This window comes from Natrix helvetica (assembly GCF_964273705.1).
Source record: "Natrix helvetica genome assembly, chromosome: 3".
Lineage (NCBI taxonomy): Eukaryota > Metazoa > Chordata > Lepidosauria > Squamata > Natricidae > Natrix > Natrix helvetica.
The window spans coordinates 127,549,303-127,573,071 of NC_138549.1; the positions used below are offsets into that span (position 1 = coordinate 127,549,303).

The 23,769-nt window shown below is 42.2% G+C and overlaps 1 protein-coding gene across 3 annotated transcripts in view; it reads left to right on the plus strand.

The window, feature by feature from the left end:
- ATP2B4 (ATPase plasma membrane Ca2+ transporting 4) overlaps window positions 1–23,769 on the plus strand; it is a 180,175-nt gene that overhangs the window by 25,965 nt on the left and 130,441 nt on the right. The window contains exon 1 of one of the 3 annotated variants that reach the window (XM_081948030.1): window positions 22,961–23,189. The exons of 1 other annotated variant lie outside the window; for it this stretch is intronic. The gene's annotated coding sequence lies outside the window, so the exon portion shown is untranslated. Of the gene's footprint in view, window positions 1–22,960; window positions 23,190–23,769 lie in introns of those variants that run through there. One more of the 3 variants, XM_081948023.1, reaches the window with a different exon arrangement.

The following is a 23,769-nucleotide window of genomic DNA, read 5'->3' on the forward strand; positions in this document are numbered from 1 at the left end:
TTTCATTATCAGGCTAGGTAACGTCTTCAGTGGAGTTTAGGGGATGTCAGTGTCAGTGTTCTTCTGTTTATAAGGGCTTCAGGTGTGGGTGTGTCAATGAAGGTCTTGTGATAGGTCAGCTGTGTGTCTTGTGATGGGTCTTGTGATAAGGAGATTACATCAGGTCAGGGTCATTGGCAAGTGAATTGCTGGTGGGGGAGGTTGCATGGGTTGGTTGAGGGTCGATGCTCCCTCTGGTTGGCTGTGCAGTTGATTTAGATTTGGAGGGGTTCATAGGTTGGTTGTCTTGTTGATGGAATGGCTTGTGGAGTGCCAGGGTTCAATGAACTCCAGGCTCTCCACCTCTACATACTAAGTGCACAGGAATAACAATGGAAGTGTATCTGCTGATTTATTTATGGGCTTTTTGAATGTATCTAGTAGGTCAGTATGTGAAAGAGAACACTGGCTAGATGTGGAATGGGACAGCTCACCACAGCCAACTTGCCACGGCCAACTCGCTGTGAGACAACTCACCACAAGGCAATTCAACAATTCAATTTAATTATTTAAAATAATTTAAAAAATATTTTAATTTTTGTCATTCACATTTCATTTTATCCCTCCTTTCTTTAATTATTCTATTCCACAATTTCTTTGATAATTAGTGTAACTCTTGTCCCATGGTGAATTGGTCATGGTGAGTTGACCTCAATGAGTTGGCCATGGTGAGTTGGCCATGGTGAGATGGCCACAGCAAGTTGTCCTAGATCTGGCTAGATGAGCCTTCCCCTGATTTACCAGCAGTAGTTTTATGTTTATCTTTTCATGCTTGTTTCATCCTATGTTTAGATCAGATAAAACACAATTTGCATATCCACAAAATACTGGTGTCTTCCATCACCTTAAGGTATTTTCGCATTTCAATTCTTCGTTGGACTTAATTTAAGCCATTTTCATATTTTACTTCCTTCAGTTAGAAAGTGCTATGTGAAAGCAGATAGTGAAAAAAAAAATCCTGACAGTCTACCTTTAGTAAGCTGTTTTTGATGTAATTCCAACCCACCTTTAAAGCAAACCAACTCTTTTTCAAATATGGGTGGGACTGCTGCTGCATGAATGATGTTAGAAAAAATTATATGTGGGTGTTCTAACAATGGAGCTTTATGATATGCTTGCCTGCACCGTCTAATTAATCTTTACATCGCAAAGACTTTTGTAGCGTTTCTCTTTGAACACAGGAGTCATAATTTAGTTTTTTCTTCATATTCGTACTTTCTCCCACAGTGACTACATACTGTAGATCTTTCAGAAACAACAAAAGACTTTGAAGGTAGTTCTTAGAGTTCTCCCCCAGGAAATCATAATCAGCTTCATATGCAAGGTCTTCCCAATCTATGTCATCATTGTCTTAGTTGCAGTATAAATCCCTAGCAATTTAAAAATCAAGTGATGGCCTTTTATATTGGTAGCTAGGTCTTCTAAAAGAGATGGAATGATCACACTATAGACCAATGATGGAGAACCTTTTGGACACTCAGTGCCCAAACTGTGCACACGCACATGCCCAAACTGAAAGTTGTGTGCACGCGTGCATGCACAGACATGCATACGTGCACGGCAGAGACCCAAAGACCAGCTGGCCAGTGGGAGGCAGGGCATCCCAACACTGGCAGAACAGCAAAAGATAAGATTTTTTTCTTTCATGAGCTTCTCTTTCATCGTTTGCAGGGAAACAGAAGCTCACGAAAGAAATGCCACGGAGATCTGACCTGGGGTGACGGCGTGTGTGCCAGCAGAGAGGCTCTGTGTGCCACCTTTGACACGCGTGCCAGAGGTTTGCAATCACGGCTATAGACTGTACTACAACATGCTTTAACTGTTGCTCATATACAATTTTCCTATTCTAGTACAAAAGAACTACCATAACAAAGTTCACCCAAACTTAGTCATGAGGGTTCTAGTTTCTGTCATCTTTCTCACAATATGACTTCTGCTTTGATTTGACTCATTTATGCCAGCTGGATTCTACTTGGTCACCCTAACTTTTGCGCCTTCATTTGGCCCAGTCAAGATCTCATTGATTCCCCCATTACATATTAATTAAAGGTAGAATAGAACAGCTCCTGTTCGTGCATATTCTGGTTTTCCCTTCCGCTTGTACATAGATCTTCCCCATTGTGTGTACACTGCATCCTACCCAAGTCTCCCAAATCATTCTTTGAATTCCATACTACTTAATTATATCTGATCTGATCTGATCTTAATCCAACAGCCTAATAAATTCTATATCTGAGTTCCATATAGAGTCAGTATTTTGACATTTTTATTACTTCAAGGCCTGTCATAAATGCTTTGTAGATTTACTGAGCTCAGAAACGGTTATTCTGCTCCTTTACCCTTGTTTGTTTTGCAATCATTATTTATGAAAGCTTAAATGCAGATGTGAGAAGTGGCAAATAATGCAGCTGCTATATTGTTGTTTGCCAAACTTCTGCTTCCACCCACAGCATTATTGCCAAAGTTCTGCCTCTAGTTACAGTCAAGCAAGGCCTGTTTTTTCAGATGTTGTATAAAAGAAACACCCTTGCATCTGAAAAAAAATATGTGCGTTGTTTTTGTTTTTTTGGCTATGGGTTCACATATAAGAATGCAACACAAGTTCAGATGAGGGATATTTTACTGTTGAGTAAGTAACCATAAGATTCTTGGCTTTGTGCCTTCTTTTTCTATCCCTCCTTTACCACCTGTTCTTCTCCCTCTTTGTGTTGCATTTCCTTTCTTTTCTTCTTCCTGGCATTCTGGCAAATAGTGGCTTATACTAAACCTTCAAACTTAAGTAATATTATAGAGGCTCCATCAGAAACAGCATATATGTGTTAAATGCTGGAAAAAAAGTAATTATTGTATTCATGGCAGTGGAGGTTTCCTTAAAGCATTGGCTATAATGACTGTAGCTGCATTCCTGGAACCATGAATTTGAAATGTAAATCTAAACAAATAGAAGATGTACTTCCCTGTGATGACTGGGAACGATTGGCCAATCTTGTAGTGAACATTTGTTAGCAGCTATCAAGTAAAGCAGGCGTAATCTGCTTGAGATTACTTTTGGGCACACAAACACACCCCTTGCCTACATCTTCCATTTACATTTGTTCTTTTTCTCTAGTGTTTGGCTTCCTCTAGTCCTACCATCTGTAGTTGATCAGACTCATCATCTCCAGATGTAAGGCTGCTTCTTTTGACTGCCATCTGGGATCATGTTGCTAGTATGTGTGGCTACTTCGTGCTGCAGAAAACTCACATTTAGCAACACTGACTGGAACTGAACCCACTCTGTCTTGGGAGGAGTTGATGGGAGAAAAATTGTTCACACAAACACCCACACCCCTTCCCTTTATTTTCCTTTGGCTGTGCTGCTGTCTCGGGCAGCCAGCTATGCAGTCCTGATGTCATTGCAGTGTGCTGCAGTTGAACGTGTAATGCATCAAATCTCTGCAGAATGCACTGATTGGCTGCAGCGCATAGTGCCGTATGTATCAGTATGCTGTGATCTTTTGCACACACAGATTCCCAGAAGGATTCTTCTCTGCAATAAAGTATAATTTCAAGAAGTGGGGTACGTGCTGGCTTTGTAATGACCCACTGAAGAAAAGATCCAGATTTAGCTGTTGGTTAGGGGTAGTCTTCTCTTACCAGAGAAGTCAAACTGTTGTGATTGACATTGTCTTCCTGTTGTGGTTGTGAGGAAGGCAGCTGGATTTGAGGAAATCCTGTGACTCACATCTCTCGTTTGTTTCAGCTTTGTGGCTGCTATGGGAATGAAGAATAGCTGTAATGTTTTGGTGCCTGTTGTTAGTATTTCCTACAGTTTTCAAAAGTTGAATCGAAAGCAAACAGTGGGTCTGTAACAAAGGAAACAAGCACACTCAAACAAGTGCAACAAATGTTCGGTTGCTAAGGTGGCCTCTATCTGTGTTTTCCCCGTTGACTGCTGATTACTTTAAACAATCCACTTAACTATTTGCTAGAATCGCTTTCCACGATGGACCCTGTTCAATGTGTTTCGGGCCAATCTGGAGTATTCAGGGATTCAGGAATAGTCAATGCCAGAATCTATTGGTATATGAACTGGATAAAGATTGCAGTAATGTCGATCTCCTTTCCAGCACAATAGGCTAGGATAGGAGTCCGTGGGCTGGCACCGGGCTGCAGCATGCCAGAAACTGGTCCGCGTAAACAAGTGAAGCCCCACCCACGGGATGCAGGCAGCATGCGAAACCACACACCCTTCAGTCCGTGGAAAAACCTTTCTGTATGGAACCGGTCCCTAGTGCCCCAAAGGTTGGAGACCACTGGAGATGGGGTGATAATAAATAAGAACAGAGAAATAAATTGAAGATTACATAGGATATGCCCTGTGAAAACAAGCTGAAAGAATTTGGGATATTTATTCTGGAGAAAATCAGACTAAGAGGGGGGACAAAATATCAATGTTCATAACCTAAAGGATACATAGAGAAGATAGTAATGTATCTCAAAAAGATGCTTTTCAGCCGTGGCTGTCAGAAATATCTTTTCCCCTGATATCAGAATGGTTCCTTCTGTCTTCAGAAACATAGTCTTTGAAAATGGATGTTCCATCAGAATTCATGAGCCAGAATATTATGACAGCTTCCTCTAGTGAGGAGTTTAAGATTTGGTCCATTGATTGTGATTATTCCCTTTTTTTCTATACTGTTTTTTGTTATGGTTATTTTTGATAGTGCTGCATTTGATTGTTTTACATCTGAGTTTACAACGATTGGAATCATATGCTACTCATAGCTAGTTGCACTTGGAGTGGCTAATGAGCCTCATAAATAAATGAATAAATAATTTCATCATAGCAGAAAATAGAACCAGAATAATGGCTATATATTAAGATTTTGTTTAAATAGAAAGAAGAACTTCCTGATGGTAAGAGATATAAAATAATGAAGTAGCTCTTGTCTATTTTTGACATTTTTAGGAGAAGGCTGGATAGCTGCTTTTCAAGAATGGTTTGATTGGTTTTTTTTGCACCATGTACCTTCTAGCAGCACTGTTTTATGATTCTGACATCCTTTCCAAATAAAGGCATTGTTATATTTGTTCTTAAACAAAGATTGCCCTTTTATTCTCACCAAGTAGTTCCCTGTGAAACAGAAAGAAGAGTATCTTACAGTTCCAGATAGTGGAAAGTGCAAATAATAAAAGCAGATTCTATAGTTGAAACAGAGGAAGAGGGGAAAATCATAGCCCTCACTGTAAGGAAGGTTCAGTCTGAAAGATCAAGATCCTTGCAAAGACTTATGAAGAATCTTTGAGTTGACTGATTTTGACACATGTAACATTTGTCAACACACAAAATAAATAAATGGACAACCTTTCCAGTACAAATAGCTAACCCTTACAGATGAAGGAGAAGATAATAATGAGGCTGACTGAACGGGACTAGAAGTCCTCAGCATAGTTACTTGGGAGTAAGAACTGTGAAATTCAGTGAGATTTACCATCAGTTAAGGATGGAGAGGTTTCTTTCTCCCTGGCCAAAACAAAAGTCTTGTATCAAGATTTTATTTTCTTGTGGTAAGGAAGAGGAAAAAACTCAGTTCAGCATTTCAGTTATTTCTTCCCATATTTTCACCCAGTTATGCAAACTTAGCTGGAATAAACAGATCCATCTCAGCATACTTTTTTGGAATAAAAACGACTGATCTCAGTAGAATTTACTACAGAGAAAACATTCATGGTTTTATGCTTACTAAGCCTAAACCTCCCTCATACTTACTTTTCGTGTGTGTGTGTGTGTGTGTGTGTGTGTGTGTGTGTGTGTGTGTGTGTGTGAGAGAGAGAGAGAGAGAGAGAGAGAGAGAGAGAAACAGACAGACAGACAGACGGACGGACAGACAGACAGACAGACAGGCATCACTAATAATAACACAACTTAGTTGAGATTTGAATTGCTGGATTTCTGGCACTTATTAGCCATTATAGCAGTAGTGGCCAATCTTTTTACGTCAAGGTGAAATGCAGTATATAGACTATACAGTAAAGACTATGTGGCCAATATCCCTATGTTTTTGGCTTTGTGGGTGCACACAAACTGCGAACGAGTTGTCAAATAGACACCACAGAGATATGTCCAAAGGTAATACATTGGAAAATTTAATGGATTTCCAATCCCTCATATGATCTAAATGATTTTTGAGAGGGAATTCCTTTCACTTAGCTGAAATTTGAGCAGCAAAGGATGATCAAATCTGGATTATTTTATTAGAATATAGTAAATTCAAATAAGAAGCAGGTGGGTCTCTTAAAATACAGTAGGAATAATTAAAGAGAAATAATTATATGAAGCCATATTTTATCTGCAATTCGAGGTTCTGTATGTGTGTGAGAATTGCTAATTGTGCAATTATGTGATAAATCTGTCTCATAAGATACGTGGTTTGCTGCGGAAAATTGGGGTTCAGTTGGGAGAGCCTAGCTTTCAGCTGCCAACTTGTCATGGTTTATTTTGATGGCACACATTTATCAGATATACCCTATGGAAATTCACATCTTAAGTAAATTCCTGCCATGAAGCTATTAAGGATATTATTTTAATATTATCTTTTAATTATCTCTGAGAATTTGTTGTTGATTTGTGGAAAGATAGTCTGAGTTAGATAACCCCAAATGGCTGTTTTCTTTCTCAAGAAATGAGACAGCAGTGTTTTGCCTAGAACAAATTCTTCCTTCCCATGGAATATCTGAGAACAGAACTTCCACAGATTGCATGTGACTGCTATTACCCTCTTTTTCCAACTGTGCTTCTGGCGGTTCAAAAATTGTTCTGGTGTCTTGCTTGTGCTTTGAGACTATGCTGAAATGGGTGAACTTGTCTGAAGAATGCATCATGTTTCTTTTTACTGTCTGCTGGAGATTAGTGTAGAACACCAAATTTTTTAGATCTTTTTTCTTTTAGAATGGCCACTTCTTTCAGATTGATGCGCCATGAAAATCACTTTTTCAGTCTCTGATTTTTATTTTGCTTTTCCTTGGAAAATTAATTCATTTTGGATCATTTGTTTGCCTGTCATTCCCTTGAGTAGATGAACCGCATCTTTTTATTTCTTTGGATGGTAAATGATAAACGGCTTTAAGTTTTTTGTTTTTCCTAAACACACAATTCAGAGATGATCCTGCTGGCTATGGAAATAGTCTCAAGAACACATCAATATGCTTTAGAATTACTCATTCAAATAGTAAAAAGAGGAGGATCGGAGAAGATTCAAATCCTATGTGCCTTACTACAAAGTCAGCACTCTACTTTCTGTTCTACTAATCAAGAAGTTGTATGATGACCTGCAGCAAATTTTAATATATTTATTTGATTTATATCCCACTGTTATTTTGTGTGATTTAAGGTGCCATGTATGATGTTTCCTCCTCTTATTTTCTCCACACCAATTATCTTGTGAGGTGAGAACCTAAATGACTGGCCTAAAGACATCCAACAGGAAATCAGCAAAAAGGATTGTAAATCATTCTCCCATGACGATAGGATTCTACAACTGATCATAAATGTGAGCCAGTTGCCAAGTGCTCTAATTGTAATCATGTGACCACAAGGTGGTGAATGCAAATTGTAAGTCAATTTTTCCAAGGCCACCAAAACTTTAAATTATCATTAAATATGTGGCTAATATTTAATGGATATAAGTCAAGGACTATTTGTATCTTACCAAGCCACTTCAAAATATTTCTTTCATAAAATCGCTTTTTAAAAATCAACCCATGTTAATTCAACACCCATTCATTCTTTGTTTTTTATTTTTTTTATAGCATGCACTTAAGGACCCTATTTCCAGGAATTCACTTCACTTAACTTCTGTTTTTCTTGATATACCTACCGGTAGTTACCACATCCATGTAAGAAGTTGCAAAAGCACACATTTTTACCTACACATTTTAATTTCACTTCACTTTCATTCATATTCATTCAACAGACCACTTAATTTCTTCTATCTTTCTAACAACATTTGCATGTCTTAAAATTTGTTCTTCTCTTTTGCTGACTTTAATAAGCAGTCAGCCAAGGTATACGAAGTCATTTACCTGCTATTAGGTTTTTTTGTCATTTATGTATACATTTTAATTCTACTTTCCCTCTTAAACAAAGCCACCTTAGTCTTTGATGCATTAATTTTCAGCATCAGACTTCTTACATTGTATCATCTATCTAATGTCCACTGGAAATCACCTCACTTCTTAGTCAACAATATGCTGAACATGATCCACGTTCAAAATTACATATATACTTAGTCTCCAACCAACACACTTCTTATGGCACTGCAATCGTTCCTCTCCATTTATCCATAAATAAATTAATTAACCAAGTATGCATAAACTGAGAATGTTCACTAAATGTTTGGTTTTATACATTCTTTACTTCCCTCGTTATGTCACTTTTACTAAATTCAGCAACCAAATCTCTACTCCGTATTTGCAACAAACATGCCACAATTCAAGATTGTTCGCTTTATTATACACTGTCTCTAAATCAACTAAAATTCCTTTCTAACATCCATACATGCCTCAATGGTTACTGAACCAGATAAACCAAAGATAATTGAACCTCCACCTCCTTCATGGGTTTCCTTGATTAAGGCTTTATCGTAAGGTGTTTTGGTAAGATAAAAAGGTGTTGTCTATATTATCAGCCTTATTTGTAGCTATGCTACAAATTTAGCAGCATTTCATGTTAACACTAAGAGCAGTACCAATCGGTCTTGGCGCATTTGCCAAGATATGCAAGGAAAGGCCAATTTAACCACAAGTGTTCCTGCACTATTTCATAAAATAGTGTTACTATTTTATAAACCACTATTTACAACCACTATACTATAGCTCTTCCTTCCAATGAGGATACATGCTACATGCAGGAAAAGAAACACGCTCAAGATGCATTTAATTACAAGTAACCATTTAAAAGTGAATAAATAAATCACCACCACCACCAATAAAGAAAGAAAGAAAGTAAACAAATTGGGTGCCCCATGGAGATAAAATTACTAAAACACAACATAGAAGCAGAACTGGGAAATTAAAAGGACAGTAAATACAGTGTGACTTTATTTTCCTTCCTGAAATAGTCATCAATTGGCCTAAACTGGGGGTTCTTCCTTCCTATGAGATAAAGATGGTTAGCTGGACACTCTGTGGTAACTTCCCTAGCTGCAATTTACTTTATTCCAGGGGGATTCATTCAGGAATCTATTTTATTACTACTTATATGCCAGGCAAAAAAATCTCTTCTGTAGCCCCAAGCTATGTAAGGTTATATAATAGTTTCATAGGTGAATCATTTGCTCTTTCAAAAGAAATGTTTTCTTAGATTATACTTAAAAATAAACTTTCTCAAACCAGTACCTAAAGCTTTTCAACTAAAAGCAGGAACACAAAGCATTTTCAGTCAGACTGAAGTAGCCTATATTAATAGCAGAGGAATGTTTCATTAAAAATCAAAGATAAAACCTACCTGAAGGATAATACTAGAAATTATCAAGTAAAATACCTGTTTCGAAGTAAATAACAGGAAACACAATATACTCAGAGCTGCCTAAATTAACATTTTCTTCTTTAGATTATTGGCTTTTAACACATTCACCCTGAGTGTTGCTTCTCTGTGCATTTTCATGATTGTTGAGAATTACCTCTCTCTTCCTGTTTTGGACTGATCTTCCAGGACTACCATAAACACAGCTCTCTAAGGATTCTAATTTAGTTCCCATCCCAGGCAGCATTCTTCTTATAAGTATTGCTTCTTAGTCTTCTGTGTATGTCTTTTTCTCTTGCCCTCCCTTTAATTAGCTGTCTTATTGCATGGAACAGTTTGCAGATATATATGGAAAAAAGCCGGCACTTCCCCAGGAGCAGGCCTTGTTGGGAAGGGGAACTATCAGCAAGCCAGCTGGCTTTCTCCAGAAGACAATCCTTATCCCCACCCCTAATTTGCACCTGCTCTTTGTAATTCTGTTTACCCCCTGTACAAAGTTCAGGTGATAAATCTTTTTCTGAGCAGACCTGGCCTTGGAGAAAGAGAGATTGCAAATTGAAGCTCCTGTTTCAGTCTAGATAATCTCCAAAATTTGGTTTTGTTAACCAAAGCAGCCTTCACTGTGTTGGAATCTGGAGAGCAAAGCTCTGGGATTTCAGAATGATAAATCTGGGACTTTTAAGTTAAGGTGTTTTTTTTTTAAATGCCTGCATTTTTGTTTATTATATCCTGGGGAAATCTCAGATAGGCATTAGGAATTCTATTTATATCATACACAGCAGTGATTCTCCTGTATGTGTGATGATCACCTTTAAGTCCATAAATAATGCAGCAAATCCCATCAGAGAATTTGGTTTTTTACAGCAAGCTATAAAAACTTGCAAGTTTTTAATTAAAAGGCCTTGGTGCTAGTTTATATTTATTTATTTTATTTATTTATTTGTTTGTTTGTTTATTAAAGTTATAGGCTTGCCCATCTCACCTAAAGGCAACTTTAGGCAGCTTACAATCAATAAAACACCCATGTAAAACATTAAAACAATAAATAGCCACTTTAAAATTGGTTTAACATTGACAAAGACAGAAAAAAGTGAGCAAAATGCACGTGGGGAGGAGGTGAGGTCTATCTTAGTTTAGTTGTCAAAATTCCCAATATATTGGCTGATTTTTAAAAGGTGGTCTGCTTCTTTTCATTAAATTATAGGCAAGAGGAATCAGAGGACATACACAATACAGTTCCCATCTAATGCTTTACGTGTCAGGATTGCATGAATAGCAATTACAGTATCAGGCTTCCACTTCATATGTCCTCTGAAATATATATACTAGTAGAGTCCGCTTACTTGAATATACAGATTTTCTCTCTTTTTTTTTTCTTGAATAATTATTATAGTGCCTTTCTATAAAGAAGTTTTAAGTGTAAAGCCACCTTAAGGCTGTTTCCAGGAACGTTGATTCCCAGACCACTTTATGCCTAATTTTTTTCTCCAAGATCTCCAGCAGACATAAAATCTGTAGAGCAAAGAGAAACATGGGAGTAGATAAAGAACCGTTTTGTACATCTATATAATTTTGGAACTAGACATGGTATGGCAGAAGCATATATTGCATGGAATATAGGGGGTTTGAGTTCTTTATTTATTCATGAAGGTTCAGTAATGATTCAGGAAAAGCAGCAGGCTATTCTCTCTCCCAGTGGGATTTTGACTGGTGAACTCATTAACAATAAAATAATGCTTCCAAGGGTAATTGGACATTGATTATTCCAAGAAAGAAAAACATTTCAAGTTTATCAAAGCTATTGCCAAGGAAACATTTGATCGTGCAAGCATTTCAGAGAAAGTGCTGTGGAACTGCATTTTCCCAAGCAGTGTTTTCTCCAGTAAGCAAACAACTGTGGACCAGAGGAATGCCGTTGATATAGTTTACTTGGACTTCAGTAAGGCTTTTGATAAGGTAGACCATAACCTACTACTAGATAAAGTAGAAGAATGTGGGTTAGACAGCATCACCACCAGATGGATACGTAACTGGCTGACCAACCGCACTCAACGTGTAGTTCTCAATGGAACTGCATCTACATGGAGGGAGGTATGCAGTGGAGTACCCCAAGGCTCTGTTTTAGGCCCAGTACTCTTCAACATCTTCATCAATGATTTGGATGAGGGAATAAATGGGGAACTCATCAAATTTGCAGATGACACCAAGCTGGCAGGAATAGCCAACACTCCAGAAGATAGGCTTAAGATACAGAAGGATCTTGACAAACTTGAACATTGGGCACTATCTAATAAAATGAAATTCAATGGTGAAAAGAGTAAGGTTCTACATTTAGGCAAGAAAAATGGAATGCACAGGTACAGTATAGATGATACCTTGCTCAGTAGTAGTAACTGTGAAAGGGATCTTGGAGTCCTAGTGGACAACCATTTAAATATGAGCCAGCAGTGTGCAGCAGCTGCCAAAAAAACCAACACAGTTCTAGGCTGCATAAATAGAGGGATAGAATCAAGATCACGTGAAGTGTTAATACCACTTTATAATGCCTTGGTAAGGCCACACTTGGAATACTGCATTCAGTTCTGGTCGCCACAATGTAAAAAAGATGTGGAGACTCTAGAAAGAGTGCAGAGAAGAGCAACAAAGATGATTAGGGGACTGGAGGCCAAAACATATGAGGAACGGTTGCAGGAACTGGGTATGTTTAGCTTAAGAGAAAGAAGGACTAGGGGAGACATGATAGCAGTGTTCCAATATCTCAGAGGTTGCCACAAAGAAGAGGGAGTCAAACTATTCTCCAAAGCACCTGAGGGTAGAACAAGAAGCAATGGGTGGAAACTAATCAAGGAGAGAAGCAACTTAGAACTGAGGAGAAATTTCCTGACAGTGAGAACAATTAATCAGTGGAACAGATTGCCTCCAGAAGTTGTGAATGCCCCAACACTGGAAGTCTTTAAGAAGATGTTGGATAGCTATTTGTCTGAAACGGTATAGGGTTTCCTGCCTAGGCAGGGGGTTGGACTAGAAGACCTCCAAGGTTCCTTCCAACTCTACTATTGTATTGTAACTCAGAAAGAGCACAAAGGCTGTGTGTCATTTTGTTTTCAGTCCAAAATAGTTTTGCCATTATTAAAAATGTGGTTATTTTTACCATCTTTATCCAAAATACAGATAATTATATAAATGGCTTATCTGGGCATGTCCACATGAGAATTCTTTAAAAAAATAAGAAGCTCTTTTATGTATGATGAGTATTAGAAATTGAAGATGAATTCAGCTTTAGATACAGATATTATATGGTAGCTCTAGTTTTGTAATTGTTCTTATAGCCCCTTCTTAGTCAAATTACTTCCCCATCCCTCCCTCAAAGCTTTTAATGTCATTGATCAGTTTATACTATATCATAGAAAGCTTTGAGGAAGTAAACTTCTTCCGGTACAGCTGCCTCCTAAAACACTCATAGTCATGGCTGGCTTATACCTTTTAAGCAAGAGGAAAAGACACAGTCTTTTTTTTTTTTGCCCTAAGAAATTCAGAATAGGCATCAGTTCTCTTGCAGCCAAAAATAACTGGTGTGTTTGTAGGTTGGCAATAGCAATTCCATATGTTTGTCATCTTTCCTACTATTTTGCAGTAGTGTATATTTTTTTCTTGCTGCTGTTTAAGTTCTTGCTGCTGTTCAAAGCAGAATATGGAACAAAGTGTCTTGGAAAGTCTTCCTTACTCTCAAGTAGCATTGCCTTAAGAGGAATTCATTAAGAGTGGTTCACACAGCACATAAATGGAATTATGCTGGTTATTCATGTGGATTCAAATAACAATTCAATGCACTTGGAGGTAATATATAATTTCTATTTGAACACCACTGGTACATGTAGTTCCTGGCAGTGCAGTATAATAATTTGGTGTAAGACTAGATTATTTCTGCTTCTGCCATGAAAAACACTTAGCTAGACAAGGCCAAGACAGAATAACTATTACCATGATGAATGAAACATATCTGCAATATAACACACTGTATTTTTCGAAGTATAAGATGCACCAAGGTTTTGAAGAGGCAAATTTTAAAAAAAGTTTTGCACTCTGCAGACCTCCCCAAAACGGTCCGTTTTTCGCAAAAACTGGCCTGTTTTTTTTTCAAAAAAACAGGGAGCATGAATAGCCTTTAGGAGACTTGTAGAATGCTCCTGGGGGTGGGGGCGTGAAAAACCGGCTGTTTTGGGGAGGTTTGCAGAGTGCAAAAACTGTTTTTTCCCCTTTCTGAAAGCTCTTTAACTGATTGGTGAGAATTACATTGATCAAGTGCTGTGCCAGCAGAAACAAAGTCTTAGGTCTTGGGTGCCACAGATTGTCAGCGATTTCCTTCTCCAGAACATGGATAATACACCTGGAAACATCTACCTACCTACCTACCTACTCTCTCTCTCCCTCCCTATTGTATTTCTCTCTCTCTCTCTTTTTCCAGGGCACTGCTCTGGAGAGTCCAAGCAAGGGTTAAATGCAGCCAATCTGCCCAGAACTTTTTCAATTCAGCTAGCCCAGTGGATACGCTTTGAGTTTCTCTTCAATTCTGGATAGATTGCTAGGACTCTCAATTGTATTTAAGGATAGGAAAAATATTCTAAAAATTAATTTGGAGCAGGCTTGGTGAGAAAAGCTTCGTTTTGATTCTAATTTGGCCATTCTCTCACCCCTCGATCCTCCCGGTGCCCCGGGTTCACTCGGGCGCCGCTGGGTCACAGACAGCTGTTGGGGAGGCACGTGGGTCAGAGCGCCGACGCCGACGCCAGCGCCAATGCAGCAACCCTGCTGCGGGGGGAATCCCCGCTAAGAGCTCCATTGCCGCCGTCCGTGCTTTTTACAAGCCGGCATTCGACATGGCTTCTCAGGGCTCTCCCTATTGCTAGCGGCAAATCTAAAGGGCTCAGGAGGCAGCAGGGAGTTCCGGCCGCCATTTTTGGTGACCTGCCAGTTTCGGTTTCAATTCTGGCCGCATGCCGCAGCTGCCTAAAGCCTGACTCATAGCAGGAGCCGCGTGGAGGCCTCATTGACTGGTTAGACCGGCGATCTGGCCCCTAGCTTTTTGGATTGAGGCGGCAAGGACTTGTGGTCTCCTGGATCACAGCCCTTACTCTCCTGCAGGCGCTGGGAGCTGTTTTCGCTTGTGCTACACTTCTGCCTTGGCTGAATCTAATCCTGCGAACTTCTGTGTCTCTTCTCCAAGCACTTTGGTCTGCGGTGGGCTATTGTGAGGTGGTGAGTGGAGGTGGTCCCTACCTGTCTCTGTTGGGCCCAATATTAAAACCATGGCAGATCAGATCCCAGATTACCCTGAACCAATGGGGGTTTCCTCCAGAGCCTTCTCTAGGCAGGCTGGCAAGGCTGCCAGGGAGGCCATCAGAGGCAACAAACCTTATTCCAAACCCAGGCCTAAGCAGGGATTGGGGCAGGATAAGGATGCTATACGCCGCCAGAAGGCCCTAGAAAAACAATTCTCCAAGGCCCAGCAACAGGCCCAAGCCTCCCAATTGGTGAACCCTGAAAAGTCCTCCATGGAGGTACCTCTAGCCCAGGGTCACCCTATCTTGGATAGCGAAGGGGAGGGCCAGGAATTCTCTCCCACGGCCTCCCTGGCCATGACAGTTTCCCCAGGCCCCGCGATGGCAGATCAGGCAACCTCTTCGCCTGTCCTTCAAACCTGGAGTAGGGGCCAGTCCCCATGGGGCCCCTGGCACCGCAACTACCACCTCCCAGGCCCTGACCCAGACTTCGCCCCGTCGAGGACCAAGGTCCCAACCTCTCAGCAGAAATGCAGGAGGTTATCAACAGGGCTATATCCCAGGGCATTGAAGCGGGCATGCAACAGAGGGGCAAACACACTCGCAAGACACGCCATTTAGAGCCCCAAGCTGCTCCCAGAGCAGCATCTTTCACCCAGCCTCCTCAGTCCCCCCATTCCTCCTTGGCCTCTGAGGATTCGGACTGGGAGGAGGAAGACATATTGCCTAGGCAGGAAGCCGAGTTCTCTGGGGATGAAGGTGGTTCTTCCGAAAAACCTACCTTCTCAGGGCTATTTAAACTGACCAACTTCAAAACCATCCTGGATAAGGCTAAGATAGCAACCCACTTGGGGTCAACCCCATCGGTTCAGGTGACCCATGACCCAGATAACCTATCTGGGGACCTCTTCGAGGTGCCTGTGTCGGCCCAGGAGATAGTATCAATCCCCAAACTCTTTCTCAATATGGTTCAAAAGCAATGAGCACAACCAGCCACCATGGCTACCCCCAGCAGTAATGATAAGAAACTGTATACGGTAGATGCCAGCCTGGAGGATTTGCTTAAACTACCTCCAATTGACCCCCCCTCCGTGGCGGCTCTTACATCTGTTCTCCCCCCTGACTTACTAGAGGGACTCAAAGCGGAGGACAAGAAAACTGAGAATGCTTATCACAAAACTCACCAGGCGGCGGCATGGGCAATTAAAACGTCCACCTCGGCCTCTTTCCTTTTCAGAGCCGCCCTGCTTTGGTTGAGGCAGTTACTGACAAAAGTTCCGGCCAGGGACACCAAGTTGAGGCAAGATATCAATAAGATCATGGCAGCCACAGAGTATATCGCTGATGCCACTTGAGCGCGGCCAAATTTGCCTCTCGAGCCCTAGTGTCTAATGTCACCACCAGACGCCTTTTGTAGCTCAGACACTGGAATGTGGACATGCGTTCCAAGTGGAAGCTAGTCACAGCCCCCTTTAAAGGGGACAAGTTTTTCAGGGAGGTCCTGACCCAGTCCTAGTAGAAAATAAGGACAAAAAGAATGCGATGCCATCGGTCACGAAGAAGTCTGATCGAAAGGGTCCCAACTCCTACAGGAGGCAACCCTTTCGGAACACTGATGCATCCTCTAGCTCCGTTCTGTTCCATCAGGCGTATTCCCAGCAAGCTGACCGGTCCCAGGACCGTCAGTCCTTTCACGACAGAGGTCGCCAGCAACACTATTCCAAACGCCCTTTTCGGGGTGGGTGGGTTCTGGCTCCCGCCCCTTCAGGAGATACAAGTGACCATCAAAGATCAGCTGATGCATCAGGCCAGGAGACATCTTGACATCCATAGATCTCAAAGAGGCCTACCTCCATGTACCCATCCACAAAACCCACCCCCGGTACCTGAGATTCACTTACATAGGTCGCCATTACCAATATCGAGCCTTGCCGTTCGGCCTGTCATCGGCCCCCAGGACATTTACGAAGATCTTTGCGGCGGTGGCGGCCTTCCTCAGATCCCATCCAATAAGTCTACACTGCTACCTAGACGATGTCCTCATCCAGTCATCCCGACAACCAGGCTGCAACATCTGGGAGCCATCATCGATACCATCTCCTGCCGAGTCTTTCTATCTCTGGAGCGGGTAATGAGCCTCAAGGAGGGGTCGCACAGGTGCAGCGGTTCCCCCTAGCCAAGGTCATTCAGCTGTCCCAGCTACTAGGCAAAATGATCTTGTGCCTGTCCATTGTCCCGTGGGCAAGACTCCATTCTCGCCCCCTCCAGTGGCTCCTGCTCCCTTACTAAAGAGCCAACGAAAGCAGTTCGACGAGGCTAATCCTGGTCTCTCCGAAGGTACGTCATTCCCTCAGATGGTGGATGTCGCCTCCCCCTTCAAAGAACCGATCCGTCTCACCATCACGACGGACGCCATCCTGTACAGATGGGGGCTCATTTCCACAGTCAACTTGCGCAGGGCAGGTGATCCCCTTCCAAGGACACTCACAGCATCAACTGGCTGGAGCTGAAGGCAGTCCGGTTGGCCCTCCTTCATTTCCAGCCAGGCATACAAGGGTGTCACGTGAGGGTACTGACGGACAATGTCGCGACGAAGGCAATATCAACTGCCAAGGGGGGACTCGTTCCAGATCCTTGATGTCAGAGGCTAACGTCCTAGGTCGGTGAGCGGAGAAACACCTCCTGTCCCTACAGGCGGAACACATCTTGGGCACGACCAACACTCAGGCAGACTGGCTAAGAAGGGCCACGGTCGACCACTCAGAGTGGCGCCTGCATCCACACATGTTCCAGCACATATCCCAGAGATTTGGCTGCCCACAGGTAGACTTGTTCACCACCGCATCCAACACGCACCTCCCCAGGTTCTTCATGAAGTTTCACGACCTGCGTGTTGAGGGAGTCAAGGCCTTGCACTGCCCATGGTCGCGGGGACTGCTGTACGCTTTCCAGCCATTACCTTTCCTTCCCTGAGTCATCCGGAAGATCCTGTCGGAGGCAGCGGAGGTACTACTGGTAGCACCATACTGGCCCATGAGAACCTGGTTTGCAGACTTGATGAGTCTCTCTGTCGAACCCCCTTGGCAGATTCCACCGCAGGAGATCTCGCTCAGCCAGAGAGCCCTTCAACACCCGGAGCCCCAGTGGCTACAACTAGCCGTCTGGCACTTGAGAGGGATCTCCTGAGCAGAGGCAGCCTCTTGGCCAAGGTGATCGATACCATCCAAGCGTCCAGACGTCCGTCCACAACTCAGATCTACGACGCTACCTGGAGAGCCTTCGCCTGCTGGTGCACTGCCCGTGGGACTTCCGCTTCCTCAGCCTCGATTCCTGTTATCCTGGACTTCCTACAGGACGGCCTTGACAAGGGCCTGGTGCCCAATACCCTACGGTGTCAGTTGGCCACAATTTCCACCATCCTGGCTCCAGATGAGCACTCCTCACTTGGTCAGCATCCTACCATCCGCAGTTTTCTCAGCGGCGTAACTAACCTGAGACCCCCAGTGGTTCACATATCCATCTTGGGACCTCAACGTGATTCTGCATGCTCTCATCGGTCCCCCGTTTGAACCATTCCGGACAGCCAGCATTAAACATTTGACATTTAAGACCGCCTTTTTGATTGCCATTACATCGGCACGGCGAATTTCGGAGCTGGCTGCCCTGTCCGTCAGAGAGGACTTATGTTTGATTCAACAGGACAGGGTAGTCCTCAGATTGGACCCGTCGTTCATCCCCAAGATTAACTCCTGTTTCCACAGCTCCCTAGAGATAATTCTCCCGGACTTCTGTCCGCACCCTAGACATCCAAGGGAGAAACGCTGGCACTTGCTAGATGTTTGCAGGACACTCCGCAAGTATGTCAAGTGCACAGCTGGTTTTCGACGCTCTGAATCGCTCTTCATATCATTCCAGCCAGCTTCCCAGGGCAGGAAGGTGTCCTCATCGACGATCGGTCAGTGGCTTAGGGCCTGCATCGCCCTCCCCGATGTCTTACAGTCCAAACCGGTGCCTAGCCACATAACGGCACATTAGACTAGGAGTGCCGCCACCACGGCAGCCTGGGTGACTTGGGCACCGATTGAGGAGATTTGTGGGGTGGCGATTTGGACTTCGTTGTCTCCGTTTGTCCAGAATTATAAGTTGGACAAGTTTGCATCAGTGGAAGGGGCCTTCAGATGGCGAATTCTTCAGGGCATTCACACCAGCAGAGAGACCGTGAATGCAGCTGCTTCCTGCCCTAGTGACAATTATCTTGGGTATGTCCCTTGCTTGGAATCTCCAGAGCAGCGCCCTGGAAAATGACCATTGTCTTACCTGAAGGGTCGTTTTCAGGGCGCTGCGAAAGAGAGTCCACCCCACCCTGAGGTCTGGTTCCGCTGGTCTCAGTTCAGAGGTTTCAGTTCCAGTTGAATTGTTTGTTTTGTTGGATTTGTTTCCATTGTTGGACTTCTCAGCGTGCAACAGTTCCATGTCTTCATTGAAACAATCTGAAGATAATCAGCACCAGAGGCGTGGCTAAAGTTTCAATTCAGTTCTGGGCAGATTGGCTGTATTTAACCCTTGTTTGGACTCTCCTTCACAGCGCCCTGAAAATGACCCTTCAGGTAAGACAATGGTCTCTCTCTCTCTCTCTCTCTCTCTCTCCCCCTCTCCCTCTCCCTCTCCCTCCCTCCCTACTTACTTACCTACTCTCTCTCTCTCCTTACCTATCTATTGTATTTCTCTCTCTATCCCTATATCTACCAACCTACCAACCTACCTACTCTCCCTCTCTCTATCCCCCTTCCTATCTACTGTATTTCTCTCTCTCTCTCTCTCTCTCTCTCTCTCTCTCTCTCCCTCTCTCTCTCTCTCTCTCTCTCTCTCCCTCTACCTACTTACACACACTCTCTCTCTCCCTATCTCCCTACTGTATTTCTCTCTCTCTATCCTTTTATCTACCTACCTAACTACTCTCTCTCTCTCCCTACCTACCTACTGTATTTCTCTCTCTCTCCCTCTCTATCCTTCTATCTACCTACCTACTTTTTAAAAAAAATTGACTCTTCAAAACCTTGGTGTATCTTATACTCCGGTGCGTCTTATACTCAGAAAAATATGGTATATATTAATAAATTATATACACCCTTTGAGTTTTATTGAGTGTAACTATTGCTGTATTTTTCTAAAGCAATGTATGGTATTATAGAGATATTTAATTTTTGTTGCTTGGCTGCAATTTTTAAAACGTTCTAAAAGAATGGACTAGATTCCATTTCTGTAAAAGGATATAATGTGTACTGGTTCAGAAATCTACAACAATGTGCATTCTAAACATATTGCCAAGACATGTCCCCAAACATCTGCCCTGTGTTTTGACTGCATATTCCAGGATTCCCACTCTGCAAGGCCACAGGTGAAAGAGAGATCCCGCTTTTTGGAGGGAGAGGAATTCTTGGTAGTCCATAATTGTGTCATTACAGAAATGGCTGAATCGTCCATTTCCATAATGACATCATGCATTTGAAAGGCTTCTCCAATTGGAAGAGATGTCTACATGGCCCTGTGTAGTCTTTTACCAGGAATTCTACTGGCAATGACCCAACTGCTGAGCTTGCTGCAGTCTGCTGTATGATCTTTCAATTTACAAAAGAAGGAAATGCCTGGGAGTTGACTAGATTCCATTTCTGTACTATATTTCTTTTATAAATGTTATATGTATTGTATTGTATGTCTATTTGTGTTTCATATGGCATATCAGAATACAGCACTAATGCATAAATATCACAAAAACAATATATAAAATGTATATAAAAATACAAAATAACAGAACAGTTATTTATTTAAAAAATACATAGGATAGGATGAATAGAATAGAATAGAATAACAGAGTTGGAAGGGACCTTGGAGGTCTTCTAGTCCAACACCCTGCTTAGGCAATAAACCAGGGGTGAAATGCTACCAGTTTGGACCTGTTTGTTCGAACTGGTAGTAAAAAAAATGCTACCAGTTCGGGCAAAGTGGTAGTTTAACGATCAGCTGTACAACAATCAGCTGTGCCCCACAATTAGAAATCACACGGCACAGCTGATTGTTGCACAGCTGATCATCAGGTAGCATTTTTTTTACTACCGGTTCGCCCGAACTGGTAGCTCCGACGATCAGCTGTGCAACAATCTGGTTGGTTCAAATCCAGTTGAGCACTGGCCAGGTTTTCCTTGGGAGATCAAAGCCAGAGTGGCATTGTACTGGATTAGACACTAAATTAAACAGATCTGGGTTAGAAATTACCTACCCCTGACACCAGGCTCTCTCAGTCAAAATCTTCTCTAATTGCTATCCAGGTTTCCATGCCAGGTTCCAAGATTTGAGTCTGAATATTTCATCATGACAATCCCTGTGTAATAATACTATTTAATAACAATAAGTAATAATCGGTTTACCTCACTTTTTTTTCCACTCCCTTAAGGCGTGGAAATATATAGATGTGGGGCAAGGAAATTAAATAGTAACGGTAACCATTCAGAAGGCATCAATTTAATAGTAACTGATATTAGCCCTATAGTGTGATTAAGTTGGATATCCACTGCTTTTGTGGGAGCTCTGTTTAACCATACAGGGCTGCAATGCTCACCTGCCGAATATACCAAATATATGTTGCCTGGGGTGCAATGTAGACTAGCTTCCCCATGTTGTAGCCCCAGGCAATGAGACTTTGTCATGGCTAAACAATCTACATATTCTGGCTACTAGACCTCCCAAGGATCTCCCAGCAAGAAGCAGTAGCCTGAATAGTGAAAAATAAAAACAATGTCTCTTTTTTTCTAAGAGCTGAACACAGAACTATTTATTATTTAAGAAGTTTGCCCGCAATACACTTAACTGAATGGTGGTGAATATTTCAAATGGATTTGGTAGTAAAAGCTAGGAAAAAGCAACAAGGCCTATTTTTGTAGATGGTGCATTGGTGACTGTAATCGAGATGCACTTGTCTGCTCTGAGGGTTGCAAAATATGCTCTTTTGCAATATTTAAATCCATCAGAGGGTGTTTTTGCAGGCCTGTATTTATTGGCTCATAAATAAGTGGCTCATTCCTGAAGCTAAAGGAGAGTGTTTTATCACAGCTTTGTTGCAGGGGCTGTTTGGACCATAGTTAATACTCGGACATCAGGATTTTGCATGAATCAAACTGGAAAGAGGCTGAAGACGGGAATTCTTATGAAGTGGGGAGAGAGGAAAAGCTCAGGTTTTAAAGCAAAGGCAAACTGGGATCAGTTTCCTGTTCTAGTAGATCAGGGGTGTCCAAACTTGAGAACTTTAAGACTAGGGGAATTCTGGGAGTTGAAGTCCACAAGTCTTAAAGTTCTCAAGTTTGGACACCCCTGTAGTAGATAAACTGCAATTCAGGGATGTCAAACTCAATTTCATTGGGCACTGCATCAGGGTTGTGTTTGACCTCGGAGGTGTGGGGCATAGGGCCCATGGCCAGGGTGGGCATGACCAGCATGATGTCACTTGTGCTGTTTGTGTGTGTGTGTCTGTGTGTGTCTGTGGTGGCCCGAGCACTCTGCCAGTAAAAATGGGCTCCTGAGCTCCGTTTTTGGCTGGCGGGGTCTCCTGCAACCCTCTGTCAGTGGAAACAGAGCTCAGAAGGCCCCTGTGAGCTCCATTTTCGCTGGCAGAGGCACTGCAGGCTGGTCCTTCACTGCTTCCAGGGTGGCCCTGCGGGCCAGATCTAAGCACCCAGCAGGCCGGATCCGGGCCTTGAGTTTGACATCCTTGCTCCAATTGTATCTTTGTGTATTTATTTATTGCAATAATTTTAATGTGGTCTTCAATCAGAGAGGTTTCTGAATAGACATGACCTATTCTTGAGGTTACTACTAAAAGATATAATACTCAAGGAAACAATTATGGTGAAAAGAGAAGGAAAAAATGCTGAGGTAGCCTCTTGGAACAGTTTCTATGGTATAATAACTGAAGGAGGCCCAATGCCAACCTGTTTTTTAGGAGAATCCCAGAGTAGGCCTTCCCTTCTCCTGCTGCTACAGCCAGATGGAAATAGTTCTTTTTTTCCCCAAGGAATTGAGGAACCAAACTCCACAGGGAAAAAACTGTTGCTATCAAGAATTGTTGTAAGGGTTAAAAGACAGTTTCAATCCTACTCCACCCACCTATGCAACACATTACATTTTCCATCCACTTTCCTTTGGAGAGCAAATTGCCATGTAGATTTTGCTAAAGGCTTGGATAAATAGGCAATGCTTGCCAGAATCTTTCCATGACACCGATGCTGCTTTTAGAAAGTTCTGGTAGCCAGATCTCAAATGTATGCCCATCGTAGAACGAGCCACAAATAATCTGTGTAACCAAAGTCAAATAGGTAAGTTGCAAAAGTCAAATAGCCATTGTTATTTTAATCAAAGAAATAGGTTTGCATGGTAAAATATAGTTCTTTGGCTTTTCCTGAAGTTATGTTTCTTTGTTTTAAAGTTACAGAATTCTTCTAAAATGTAAAAGCTTCACTGCTGTCTGATTTCCCTATTTGCCTTTTTCTTCTTCCTGGTTATTTTCTGTCCTCTATAGTGTTGCACAGATGAGTAATCCTGATACCCATGTGGTTGTTAATAATTTCAGGGCAGAACATGTGGCTACGTTTGGAAGGGCAGTATGTTTCCTTGGCTCACTACCTTTGTGTGGTTGGAAAGCACTTTATGACAGACCAGCATTCTTCTATCCTGCTGCTTCCACCAGATGTGCTGGGACTAGTACTCTCCAACTCCTCCTTTAGTGTGGCATGGCGAGTGGCCATCTAGCTGGGAATGCAGCCCCTGCACATCTGGCAGGCACCAAGCTGTGGGAGACATAGACACTTTAAAACAGACATGACTGCAATTAAACTATGATGTCCTAGTCGGCAGCTGAATTATTTCTTTCTTGTATCTATTCTACAGGTGTATGTA